The 12,427-nt window shown below is 43.2% G+C and overlaps 1 long non-coding RNA gene across 1 annotated transcript; it reads right to left on the bottom strand.

Moving 5' to 3' along the window:
* Positions 1–540: 540 nt before the first annotated feature.
* LOC138971855 (uncharacterized) lies at positions 541–5,103 on the bottom strand. The gene is made up of 4 exons (XR_011457401.1): positions 4,935–5,103; positions 4,267–4,398; positions 3,469–3,552; positions 541–1,596 (listed from the first exon to the last, which is right to left on the bottom strand). It is a non-coding gene; the product is annotated as an uncharacterized lncRNA (long non-coding RNA).
* Positions 5,104–12,427: the final 7,324 nt, after the last annotated feature.

Below are 12,427 nucleotides of genomic sequence, written 5' to 3'. Positions count from 1 at the left end.
ATGGAAACACGTTATGTTCTGCCCTTCATTGGATGATGGTGCGGACTCAGTTTGTCCCTTGGCAGGTTGGTTTCCCTGGTTCCCGCTCTTCTGGAAAGGTTTCGATGACTTTGACGTCCCCACACTCTAAACAAAAGTGTTCCACTCCTGAACACCCTTTCTGTAACCACTTCTGAACACCCTTTTAGTAGAACACTTTTGGAACACTTTTGGAACACAAAAAGTGTTCTATACACAAAAAAGTGTTCCAAAAGTGTTCCAAAAGTGTTCCAAAAGTGTTCACATCTGAACACTTTTAAGTGTTCACCCTGCTGTAACCACTTCTGAACACATAAAAGTGTTCAGGTCAACACTTTTAGAACACTTTTGGAACACTTTTGGAACACTTTTGGAACACTTTTAGAACACTTTAAGAACACTTTCAGAACACTTTCAGAACACTTTTAGAACACTTTTAGAACACTTTCAGAACACTTTTGGAACACTTTTAGAACACTTTTGGAACACTTTCATACAATTCAGAAAGACATTAAAATCAAATTTTGTGAGCAAAGAAGCATTTTTAATTGACAAAAAGAAATGTCTGCAGCAGTCGCAGAACAAACGGGTCTGGGGTAGGAATTGTTGAACACATAATATACCGAGCAACAAAATTCGTCATTGTTTGATTGACAAAATCTTCATCAATTATAGAGTTAGAATTATTAAACTACAAAAGTTTAATGAAGGCATGTTTGACCTTGCTTTTGTGTGATTATTTTGATGCTGTGACTGTTTTAACACACGGGACAAGCAGGTTTATCGTAAAACACATAATGCGCGCTCGCAGCACGTGCAAGTAGAGCAGGAGAAATCTGATGTGTGAGATGTGTTCACTAATGCATTAGCAACCAAAAGAGACCATGGCACGCTTGCTGCCAGTCTCACTTTTGAAACAGCCAGGATGCCAAGATTGACACCACCAAAATGCCAGGTCGATTTAAAGCTGGGGGTGATCCAGAAGCGCTGGCATGTGCTTTAAACGTGCATGTGTCAACAGTTTATCACCTTCTGCAATGTTCTGGTGACATTGGAAGCACTGCAGTTATGCAACGCGGTAGATTTTTTCGCATTACCCCAATAAGACAAGATCGCAATTTCCTTCCACAACGTCTTCGACATCGATTCAATTCAGCCCCTGACAATACCAGGAACATTACTGGAAGCAATCAGTGTCCGATCAGTGGCCAGAGAACGCGATGAAGGCTGACTGAGCGAGACCTCCAAAACTTCGTTTTGTCCCGTGTGTTGAAACAATCGCAGCATCAAAATACTCACGCAACAGCTGTGTCAAACATGCCTTCATCAAAATGTTGTGGTTTGATAATTCTAACTCCATAATTGTTCGAGATTTTGTCAATCAAACATTGCAGAATTTTTTCGCGTTTCTTTTGTTGCTCGGTATATGTTGCTATTAAATAATATGAACGGAGCTCTGGTAAACCCCATCTTGAAAGTTCACACACGAAAGTCCAATAACAAAAACACCCTTCAGAGTTGGGAGGATTCCAGGCCCTTGGTCTTTGGTTTAGTTTTCAACTCGCTGTCCGGAACATCCTGTTCGAAATAAAAGTGAGTTTTAGAACATGATGCATTTCCAACTCTTAACAGGTTTGTGTTAAACGTTTGTACTTAATTGATAACACTGAAGTGTAAATCTTAACTAATAGTGGACTTCTTCTTGCTGTCAGCAGATCTCCAACAATCGCAGTTACAGGTAAACTGTTTTTTATTCCAGAACGGGCATAGGTCACATAACAGAGAACAGATACGTCACGTCCAATTCGCTCTCACCTTCCCAACACACACTGACACTTGCATGCACGCACATGCACACACGACTGAATGTAAAAAGTAATCCCTCTTGAAGCAGGAGTCTGTCCCTAAGAACAAAAAGTAGAATTAAAATAGGTCTTTCGCAAGGATTTCATTAGCGCGTGGCCACTCTGGAAAATGGCACTCTACAAATTGTTTATATAAGGTAAGCAGTAAACCGTACTGCTATTAAATGTGGCGAGGCCTTGAGCACGCCCGTTTTCCTCGTTCTTAACCTATGTGAACCCAGGGAAAACACCTTGTCAACAATCACTGGAAGCCAAAGATCACTGTCGCAATTAATCGTGAACTCCGATGAGTTTTAGTTCAAAGAAAAGGGTGTCATATTGAATGCACCCTCTAGTAATCCGTTTGTAAAGAAACTACCTAAGTTTTGTTGGTTTGATCTAAATAATGAATTATAAGGAAATCATTTATTATGTAATGTATTCTATATTATAGAATGCATTCTATAACGTCCCGAACTGCCTTCTATGATAAAATGCATTCTATTTACACAAAATACCAAAATGCTTTTTATGATAGAATGCGTTCTTTAACGTCCTGAAATGCATTATAATTTATATGCATAATGTCCCGAAACTACAACAGGCCAGCCCCGCAAAGAAAATCAGAACTACACACACACACACACACACACACAGCCACACACACGCACAGACAGAGAGAGAGAGAGAGAGATAGAGGTAGAGAGGGAGATAGAGAGAGAGAGACAGAGACACAGAGAGAGAGAGACAGACAGAGAGAGAGAGAGAGACAGAGACAGAGAGAAAGAGAGAGCTGTGTGTGAGAGTGTTTGTAGATCTGCTTTCGAAGCAGGGACCATACCGAGCTGGCCTGTAGAAGTTTTGTGGCGCTTTATGGAATGCATTCTATCATAAGAATGCATTCTATCATAAGAATGCATTGTTGGACGTTATAGAATGCATTCTATAATAGAATACATTTCTGGGCAAATGACAAGTATGATTGAATGCATTCTATATTATACAATGTTTTCTATTTTATAGAATGCATTCTATAAATATAGAATGTGTTCTATGATATGGAATGCATTCTTTAAAATAAAATGCATTCTAATTTCTATCATAATTTTCTAAAATATTTCATTATTTAGATCAAACTAACCAAAACTTACAAACGGATCGCTTTTAACTCACGTGATCTCAAGCTAAACCTACGTGAACCCAGGGAAAACACCTTGTCAGCGATCATTGGAGGCCATGCAGCGATCACTGTCGCAATCAATCATTAACTCCGATGAGTATATTTTCAAAACAAAAGGGTGTCATATTGAATGCTCCCTGCATAAATTGTTAGCGGCAATGGCAGATCCAAGCGGATCAGCAGCGTGTTGTCTGTTGGCCATGCTTTGACTAAAGCTGGCCTCAGTGTTTACGGCACTACTCTACCATAACGAATGGAAATTCTGAGTAGACTTAGTTCAGGAAAACATTTTATCATTGCAGGCCTCAGCACTCACTGAACTTAAAAATATGTATATTTTTTCCAACTTTTAAGGAGAAGACTGCAAAATAAGGCAGCATTCTGAAAATGTAACTGCGCTGTATCCCACAGAAAGCTTAAACTTACATGAAGTGCATCCACAATGTTTCGTCGCATTACTGTTAGCTCCATCTCCAGAAAGTGAACTGCCTCAGCCAAGCAGTATGGTTCCTGCACACACAAGATGCATGTTAAGAAATCAAACACTATTTTACTGAAGTTCCACATCGTAGCAACACTGACAAGTGTTCTCATTCTCATACTTTTGTTTATTGTGAAACTGTGTATCAACATTTATATTTCTGTCAAATGTGGAAGGAGAGGGGGCTGGCTGTGTGTGTGTGTGTGCATGTGTGTGTGTGTGTGGTGTGTGTGTGTGTGTGTGTGTGTGTGTGTGTGTGTGTGTCCACATATGAGTTTGGCGACTGTCTGGTGTGTTTTGCACGGACATATTAATTTTGAAACAGAGTATTTCATCAAAAAGTATAATCAATGATTCCGCAACCGCCGGCACAATTGGCCTAGTGGTAAGGCGTCCGCCCGGTGATCGGGAGGTCGTGGCTTCGAACCCCGGCCGGGTCATACCTAAAACTTTAAAATTGGCAATCTAGTGGCTGCTCCGCCTGGCGTCTGGCATTATGGGGTTAGTGCTAGGACTGGTTGGTCCGGTGTCAGAATAATGTGACTAGGTGATACATGAAGCCTGTGCTGCGACTTCTGTCTTGTGTGTGGCGCACGTTAAATGTCAAAGCAGCACCGCCCTGATATGGCCCTTCGTAGTCGGCTGGGCGTTAAGCAAACAAACAAACACAACTTATCAGATCAATTTGAAAGTCAATATTTCTCTGCAAAACTACACACTATGCAAATGCAGGACATGCGTACCTTGGTAAACACGTCTGGGTTGCCGTCAGTGCCTCCTGTTCATCCTCAGTGCAATTCAGAAGAAATGTGCGCAGGTTACGCCCACATCGATTCGCCACATGGGCACATCAGCTCAAACGGCTTCCCAGTTCCCTGAAAGTGTGATAGATCTGTGAAATCAAATACAACCAAGCATGCATAGAATTATTCTAAATTGCGCACACAATCAACCTGGCCACTATTATGATGAATGTTGTTCATTAATGTATGCTGTTTTTAGCCTACCGCTTCACTTTATCTAGCGTGCAGATCGTACATCTATGATCTAACCAAAGGAAGAAGAAGAATCCGAAAATCTGCAAATGTATTGCTCTGACCACAGGCGGAAGGTATCGTTCACTGGACCACCATTATAATTATAAGGAACCCCTGGACATACAAGTATAACAATAACACAAAACCAAGCACATCAACCAGAATAAAAAATCAACATCAAATTGAAATAGAGTTTATTTACCAACGCAGAACTAATGTAAAAGGTCCACTGATCAGCTGAAACCGTTGCGACAGCAAAATTAGAGAAATTGTCTTCAAACGTCCACAGATACAAGTAACAGGAACATGTTACAACAAAAATACGAGTGACTAAGCTTAGATGACTTAATACAAAATCTCAGCAAGCAACTTACAGATAACAATCGGAAATCCTGAGCCAAATCAACGCAGCGACAACGCAGACAGGTCCACAGATCTAAAAGTGTCAACGTTCTTTTTTGGTCCAGCTGAAGCATGATGGGACAATTAGTAACATTATTAAATTGTAAAAATAAAAATGCTAATACTTACCGCTTATTAGATGTCTGAGATGAAATAAATGTTTGATGAAAAAATATAAGCACAACACGATTAAAAACAAAAACAAAAAAACGTCCCGCAGCGGTCTAGGGGAGTATAAACATTATATACTCGAAGCGACACTAGATCCCGACGAGTCTCCGTAGCTCAATCGGTAGAGCGCTGACATGGCAAGGCGAAGATCTCGGGTTCGAATCTGCTCATGGCCCAAATATTTTTACTAGAGACATCCAGATTTGCCTTCGTCAAAAGTTCGTGAGTTCCGATGTTCGCGAGTTTGTTGAAGTGGTGACGTCACATCCCGTCACGGTCACCACTTTCTAATTTCGGTCCAGATCTACGCGAAGTTCTTCGTGCGTTCGTCTGTTTTTCGAAACAGTGATGACGAGTAGTGTTATATATGACGAGTCTTTTTTATCGGAATATTCCAGACATCTGAATATGCTGGGTACACAAGCAACATTGATTTTTTTTTTTCGATTTTTAGATTCATTCCTGTAAAATCTCCCAACTCTAAAACAAATAGGTCTAGTGGAAACAAGTGTCTTGTGCAAGAGAGATCAAGGGAGATAATTGGCAGGATATGTCGCCCGTCGACTCAAGTTCTGAGTTTTGTGTGGGTATCCGTGTTCATGCACTATGCCTCCAAAATGAACAGTTTACAGATGCACAGTCCACAGAAGCGTCGTAAAGATATTAAACTTTGACACTGCGCACATAAAACATACTTTTAACATTATGAAAAGGACTAAAAGTACTCACGAAGATTGCTGATTGAGGTTCGTCAAACATGCCTTTTTCACCACGCAGATCCCGATCTTCGGCAAGCAGTGGTGAGCGCCAAAAACCAAGCGCATGCGCATTGAGGCACAAAGTTAAAAATAGAGAGGAAATCCCCACCACCGACGAATGTTCGTCTGACGAAGGTTGAATCTGGATGTCCCTAGTGTATTATTTTATTCGGATCATGACTAAAAGACGAAGTGGAACACTTGTGGAACACTTGTTGAACACGTGTGTTCACCTGGTGTTCCACTGTGCAAAAAAGTGTTTACCATGTGTTCCAAAAGTGTTCAGGTAGCAGAAGATGCTTCAGGATAACACATTGAGAACACTTTCTGTGTTCCAAAAGTGTAAAAATGTGTTCACCCTAACACTTTAAGTGTTCACCCTAAACACTTTCAGTGTTCTCAAAGTGTTATAAAATTTAGAGTGCAGGGTCCTTCCATGAGCAATGAGATAACGCTCAGCAGCATCAGTAATGTCCTTCAAACCCCGCAGTTTTTGCTCTTCCAAGCGGGTCGCCAGGTCCTTCGGGCAGGCATTAAGGAACTGCTCCTTCACGATCAAGTCCCGCAGACTCTCGTATGACTGCTCTTCACCTGATGAAATAATAAGAACACGCTGAACCGTGTAAAGTTAGAAAACACTTAGCTGCTCTGTAAAAAGTCTTAGGCTGTACCACACCGGTGACACTGTGACGGTTCCCCTACGCTTTGTGTTCGGTGCCCTGACCCTTTGTGTTCGGTTCCCACTCGGTTCCCACACGCCAAAATTCGCGGACAAAACATCCATTTATGGTAGTATTACGCAATGTTGCTCTCTGAGAATGGTCTTGTTAGATCTGTGAGTGTTTACACTACATGCCTAGGTGCTGTTGGATTGAAGGTTTTTGATATTTTAGCCGTTATTAGGTAGAATGCCTTCCACTTTACTGCAAAACTGCATAATTCGTAGCATCGGCAAGAAATATCCTACCAAAAAATGCCTGCTTGGAACTGTCGTTGGTCCAGCAAAAAGTTCAACATGTCTGTAGCAGACAGCCCAAGTTTCAAGATTGTAGGGCCATCCAAACAGCCGTAATAATAAAAACAACAAAAGTAGTCAGTGAAATTGGCTGTGTTCGGTCCCCACACACTTTTGTGACGTAGGCGTGACGGTTCCCATAATTCATTGTGTCGGTCCCCACTTTCTGTGTCGGACCCCACTTTCGACCTAATTTCTCTGTGACGGACCCCACAACCAGCCTATTTTGTGTCGGTCCCCACACCTTCTTGGATTTATGACTTGCCGGTTACTTGTATCATTGTATTCATTGAATCTAATTGTCTCGGAGTTATTTTTCAGCAAAAACCGGCAAGGCAGCACCTTTTGTGATACCAAGTAAGTCAGATGACATCAGTATGTGTGTGTATGTGTGTGTGTGAGAGAGAGAGAGAGAGAGAGAGAGAGAGAGAGAGAGAGAGAGAGAGAGAGAGAGAGAGAGAGAGAGAGAGAGAGAGAGAGAGACTAACTTTATTAGTTTATGCCACAAATAATATATAACATTATTTATCTCTGGGATGGTTCCCAGTATACCAGCAAATTTCTCATTCTCATTTCTCATTACTTTATTGTCCCATCGCTGGGAAATTCGGGTCGCTTCCTCCCAGTGGAAAGCTAGCAGCAACGGAGTCGCGCTACCCAGGTGTCTGCGTGTTTAGGTGTATTCAGCCACCTGCACTTATGGCAGAATGACCAAGGTCTTTTACGTGCCATTGTGATGACACGGGGGTGGGACATGGCTTCCGTCTCTGGGTCTGCACATAAAGTTGACCCGTGTCCGTCCCGGCCCGAATTCGAACCTGCGACCTTTCGATCACAATTATGTGTTGATCCACCCACACCTTCTTGAACTGGCCTTCCCAATATCTACTCTTAGTCTTAAGGCCTTGGAGATATGCAATTTGGCACATTTTTAAAATAAAAGATCCACCTGTCGTATGTGAGATTCAGTTTTCAGAGCAAAATGCTGCCCAGGGACTTCTAGTGGTGATTGAAAAAAAAAAAGAGTACTTGCCTGTGTCAAGTATGTGTCTTTATCCACGCTTGTTGTAAGAGGCAACTTTTCCCAGCTCCTTGTGTTCATGACTGCTTTCTCTTAAAATTAATTACTTTATGACAGTCAGAATACAATGGAACAAGGCTACATAAACCCTGACAGCCTACGACAACGGCCCGACTAAGGCTCAACACCGCGCCAATAAATTCAGCATTGGGCCAATGTTGGGCCATGATTGCTCCGTTTCAGTTCGTAGGCTATCAGGGTCAAAGATACATATTGGTAAACTAGTAAAATACATGTTCAGCATCATCAGCAATACCACAAAAGGATTAAAACAAGAAATTCCTCCGATAGGAACTACACCCCCGTCAAAGGGAAATAACCTTCTCAGTTGGTGGCAGTGAGAATGGTTATTTCCCTTTGACCAACGGGGGTGTCCGTCTATACCAGGCCGTGTATAATTTTAATCCACCAATAACTCCCTAACCGTGTGTTTGACTGGTCCCAATTTTTGTAAGGACCGTCTCAGGAATGTATAGAACCTGTTCACCAAGTTTGGTGACGATCGGTCCGTTCATTCTTGAGATCTACTTGCGAACACAAACACATCGAGTGAAACCTATACACACCCCTATACCGGGGGTGTAAAAATCCTATTAGCTGTATGTCAGCGGCACAATGCAACCAGAACCAGCGTTTATGTGGAGTGATCGGGTGCTGGTCACTACCGCGAGCGTCACTACCGCGAGTACCACTACCGCGTCTCACACTAAAGTTGTGTTTCCGTACCCGCGATAGCGTTTTTCCAGCGGTGCGACGAAAATCAAGCACATAGAAAATGACCGGGAGTGTTTCCACACGCGCGACGCGTTAGCGGCGCGACAAGCGGCAAGCGACGCGATTTTTTTGAAAGGGTCCTGGAGCGATTTTTTTCGCGTTGTCGCGCGGCAACGCGGGAGTTTACAGATTTTACCGCATGTTTAAAACGCAAGTACGGAAACACGTCACGCGTTTGCGCGCGTTTTCTTTTGTCGCTGCCGCTGTCGCGGGTACGGAAACAGAACTTACCGCGAGTACGACACTACCGCGAGTACGACACTACCGCGAGTATAACACTACCGCGTGTCACACTACCGCGAGTATAACATTACCGCGTGTCATTTTATGACTTCCATGGCTGAAGGCAAAGGTTGAAATGTTTCCTTGAAATATAAAACAAAAAGGCCTGGTCTGTTCTCTGAACACTAATTCAATGTTTGTCATGCTAACCAAGAACTCAAAACCATCAGAACACACTATCAGAATACATATAGAATGGGTTGCTTCCAATCAAAGCCGTTAGAACACAAACTCACAAGAAGTAAGTTTGCATGCGTTCTCTCTACGGTTATGGTACTCGCGGTTGTGGTACGCGCGGTAGTGTGACACGCGGCAGTGTTATACTCGCGGTAGTGTCGTACTCGCCGTAGTGTGACACGCGGTAGTGTTACACGCGGTAGTGTCGTACTCGCCGTAGTGTGACACGCGGTAGTGACGCTCGCGGTAGTGTCGCATAACCGGAGTGATCTGGAAAGGTGTCAATCTCTCTCTCTCTCTCTCTCTCTCTCTCTCTCTCTCTCTCTCTCTCTCTCTCTCTCTCTCTCTCTCTCTCTCTCTCTCACACATACACACACACACACACAAACACACACACACACACACACACATGCACACACACACACACACACATACTGATGTCATCTGACTTACTTGGTATCACAAAAGGTGCTGCCTTGCCGGTTTTTGCTGAAAAATAACTCCGAGACAATTAGATTCAATGAATACAATGATACAAGTAACCGGCAAGTCATAAATCCAAGAAGGTGTGGGGACCGACACAAAATAGGCTGGTTGTGGGGTCCGTCACAGAGAAATTAGGTCGAAAGTGGGGTCCGACACAGAAAGTGGGGACCGACACAATGAATTATGGGAACCGTCACGCCTACGTCACAAAAGTGTGTGGGGACCGAACACAGCCAATTTCACTGACTACTTTTGTTGTTTTTATTATTACGGCTGTTTGGATGGCCCTACAATCTTGAAACTTGGGCTGTCTGCTACAGACATGTTGAACTTTTTGCTGGACCAACGACAGTTCCAAGCAGGCATTTTTTGGTAGGATATTTCTTGCCGATGCTACGAATTATGCAGTTTTGCAGTAAAGTGGAAGGCATTCTACCTAATAACGGCTAAAATATCAAAAACCTTCAATCCAACAGCACCTAGGCATGTAGTGTAAACACTCACAGATCTAACAAGACCATTCTCAGAGAGCAACATTGCGTAATACTACCATAAATGGATGTTTTGTCCGCGAATTTTGGCGTGTGGGAACCGAGTGGGAACCGAACACAAAGGGTCAGGGCACCGAACACAAAGCGTAGGGGAACCGTCACAGTGTCACCGGTGTGTGTACAGGCGTTAACACTCCACGTTGTCACAACTCAAAGTTCTTCATAAAGGGTTAGAAAGATGACAAGGTGGGGGCGTTTACGCATGGGTGCACTCAACTCTCGGTGTAGCCAGGGTCCATTCGATGAAACGCAGTGGTGCATACAGGTGAAAGTCGCAGCAACAGCCGTAGAACAGCAACCGTACAGCAAAGGAACAGCAACCCCCGTCCAGCAAGAGTGTAGCCCGTCTCCAGCAAACGTGTAGCCAAAGTGTAGCACGTCTCCAGCAAACGTGTAGCCAAAGTGTAGCACGTCTCCAGCAAACGTGTAGCCAAAGTGTAGCACGTCTCCAGCAACCAGGTGGCAACAAGGTAGCAAACCTCCAGCAAACGTGTAGCAAGCTCAACAGCTTGTAAAACGCAGCTCTCCCAAGCAAACCGCTTGAATATTTGGCTTCCGCTCGTCAGCGAAAGTATGTAGCCAAATCCCTCCGTCCTAAGCCTTCTGCGTTCTGCAATGACGCCAGAAGCCCGTTGGTCGACCTAAACCAGTCTTGCAACGCGTTGGAATCCTCCAAATCTTAGTCACGGAAACCCAGACCTCCGTCTGCAAAAGCGTGTGTAGGAAAAAGAAAGCTCGAAGGACTGGGAAGAAAGACCATGTGATCTCTCTGACCAATCAGCAATCGCCTGTCCCAGAACAAGTGATCTCCCTGACCAATCACTGGTCGCCTACCATAACCAGGTATAGCATGCCCGGAACACGTGATTTAATCCGTGAGCGAAAATCACCCCATTTTCCCGCACGGTTTTCACGCCGGCAAATCCCACGTGCATTTCGTGACTTCAACAAAACTTTTCCGCAATGCGGCAAGGCGCCCCGCAAAGAGTTCCTTTCCCATTCGTGTCACTGAAACCGTGACAGAGAGACACACACACATACACATAGACAGAGACAGACATAGAAAGACAGAAGCGGAGAGACTCAGAAGGAGATACAGACAAAGACATACATACTGAGAGAGAGAGAAAAAAACAACTGTAACTGATCTCGTGAGAACGGTAATAACAAACGAGACATGTCACCTCTCCAAATGCATTCCAATAGATGACCGCTCCTGCGGCCATCAATAAAGACATCGTTCTAAGGTTAAAACAAGTCGAAATGCTGAGACTGCTGTGGGAAGGAGACCGTGATATTGTTGCATCACTCCCAACTGGTTACGAAAAAAAGTATCGTCTGCTTCGTAGCCAAAGTTGATTATCACGTGACACTTTTGCCATATTTAGAGTTGTTTGCACAGTAAATACACCCGCGAAAGATAGCTCGCTTGAATATCAATTCCTTTGTTATTTAAAAATTACACAACACCATGAAAAATCATTATCGACGATCGCGAATCTGCTTATATCAATAACACATTACGAAAAGCTCTAAATATGTAAACAAAAAAATAAAAAATAAAAAAATCGATTTTCTCTCCAGAGAAGGAAAACCAAGGCATCCTGTCAGGGATTAATTGAGACCCGAAGGGAAGTAACTCATTTTGACCTGAGTTCAGGATGGGTGGTGGAGACAATCCGAAAAATTAATTCTTTGAAAATTGCTCGCTCTTTACGTAGGGCACCTAGGATGTTCCCGTTCGGTGAGTGTTCAAATGGAAGGGTGTTTGTACTGTGTGTAAAAGCCTGACAGTATCTGTGATGGTTTACGGGAGGCTTACTGTGCCTTTAAGCAAGCTATAGGCAAGAATATACAAACATTGGCTCATTAAAAAGTTTGTAATATTTATGGCTTTCTAAACAAAGACAGACAGAAAGATAGATAGACGCCCGCGCACACACGGATACAAGCACAAACAGCACACATACGTTCTCTCTCACACACGCACCCACACACACATACTCTCTCTCTCTCTCTCTCTCTCTCTCTCTCTCTCTCTCTGTCTCTCTCTCTCTCTTATTTATTTATTTCATTTTTATTTCATTTTTGTAGTTAGTCCCTCTTTAGGGCGAGGGATGGATGTAAAAAAGCAGACCACTGCTTAATCTACTACCCTCGTTAAATAAAG

The sequence above is a fragment of the Littorina saxatilis genome, linkage group LG7, assembly GCF_037325665.1.
Source record: "Littorina saxatilis isolate snail1 linkage group LG7, US_GU_Lsax_2.0, whole genome shotgun sequence".
NCBI lineage: Eukaryota > Metazoa > Mollusca > Gastropoda > Littorinimorpha > Littorinidae > Littorina > Littorina saxatilis.
The sequence above is the reverse complement of the archived record's forward strand: the minus strand, read 5'-3'. Positions and strand labels throughout refer to the sequence as shown.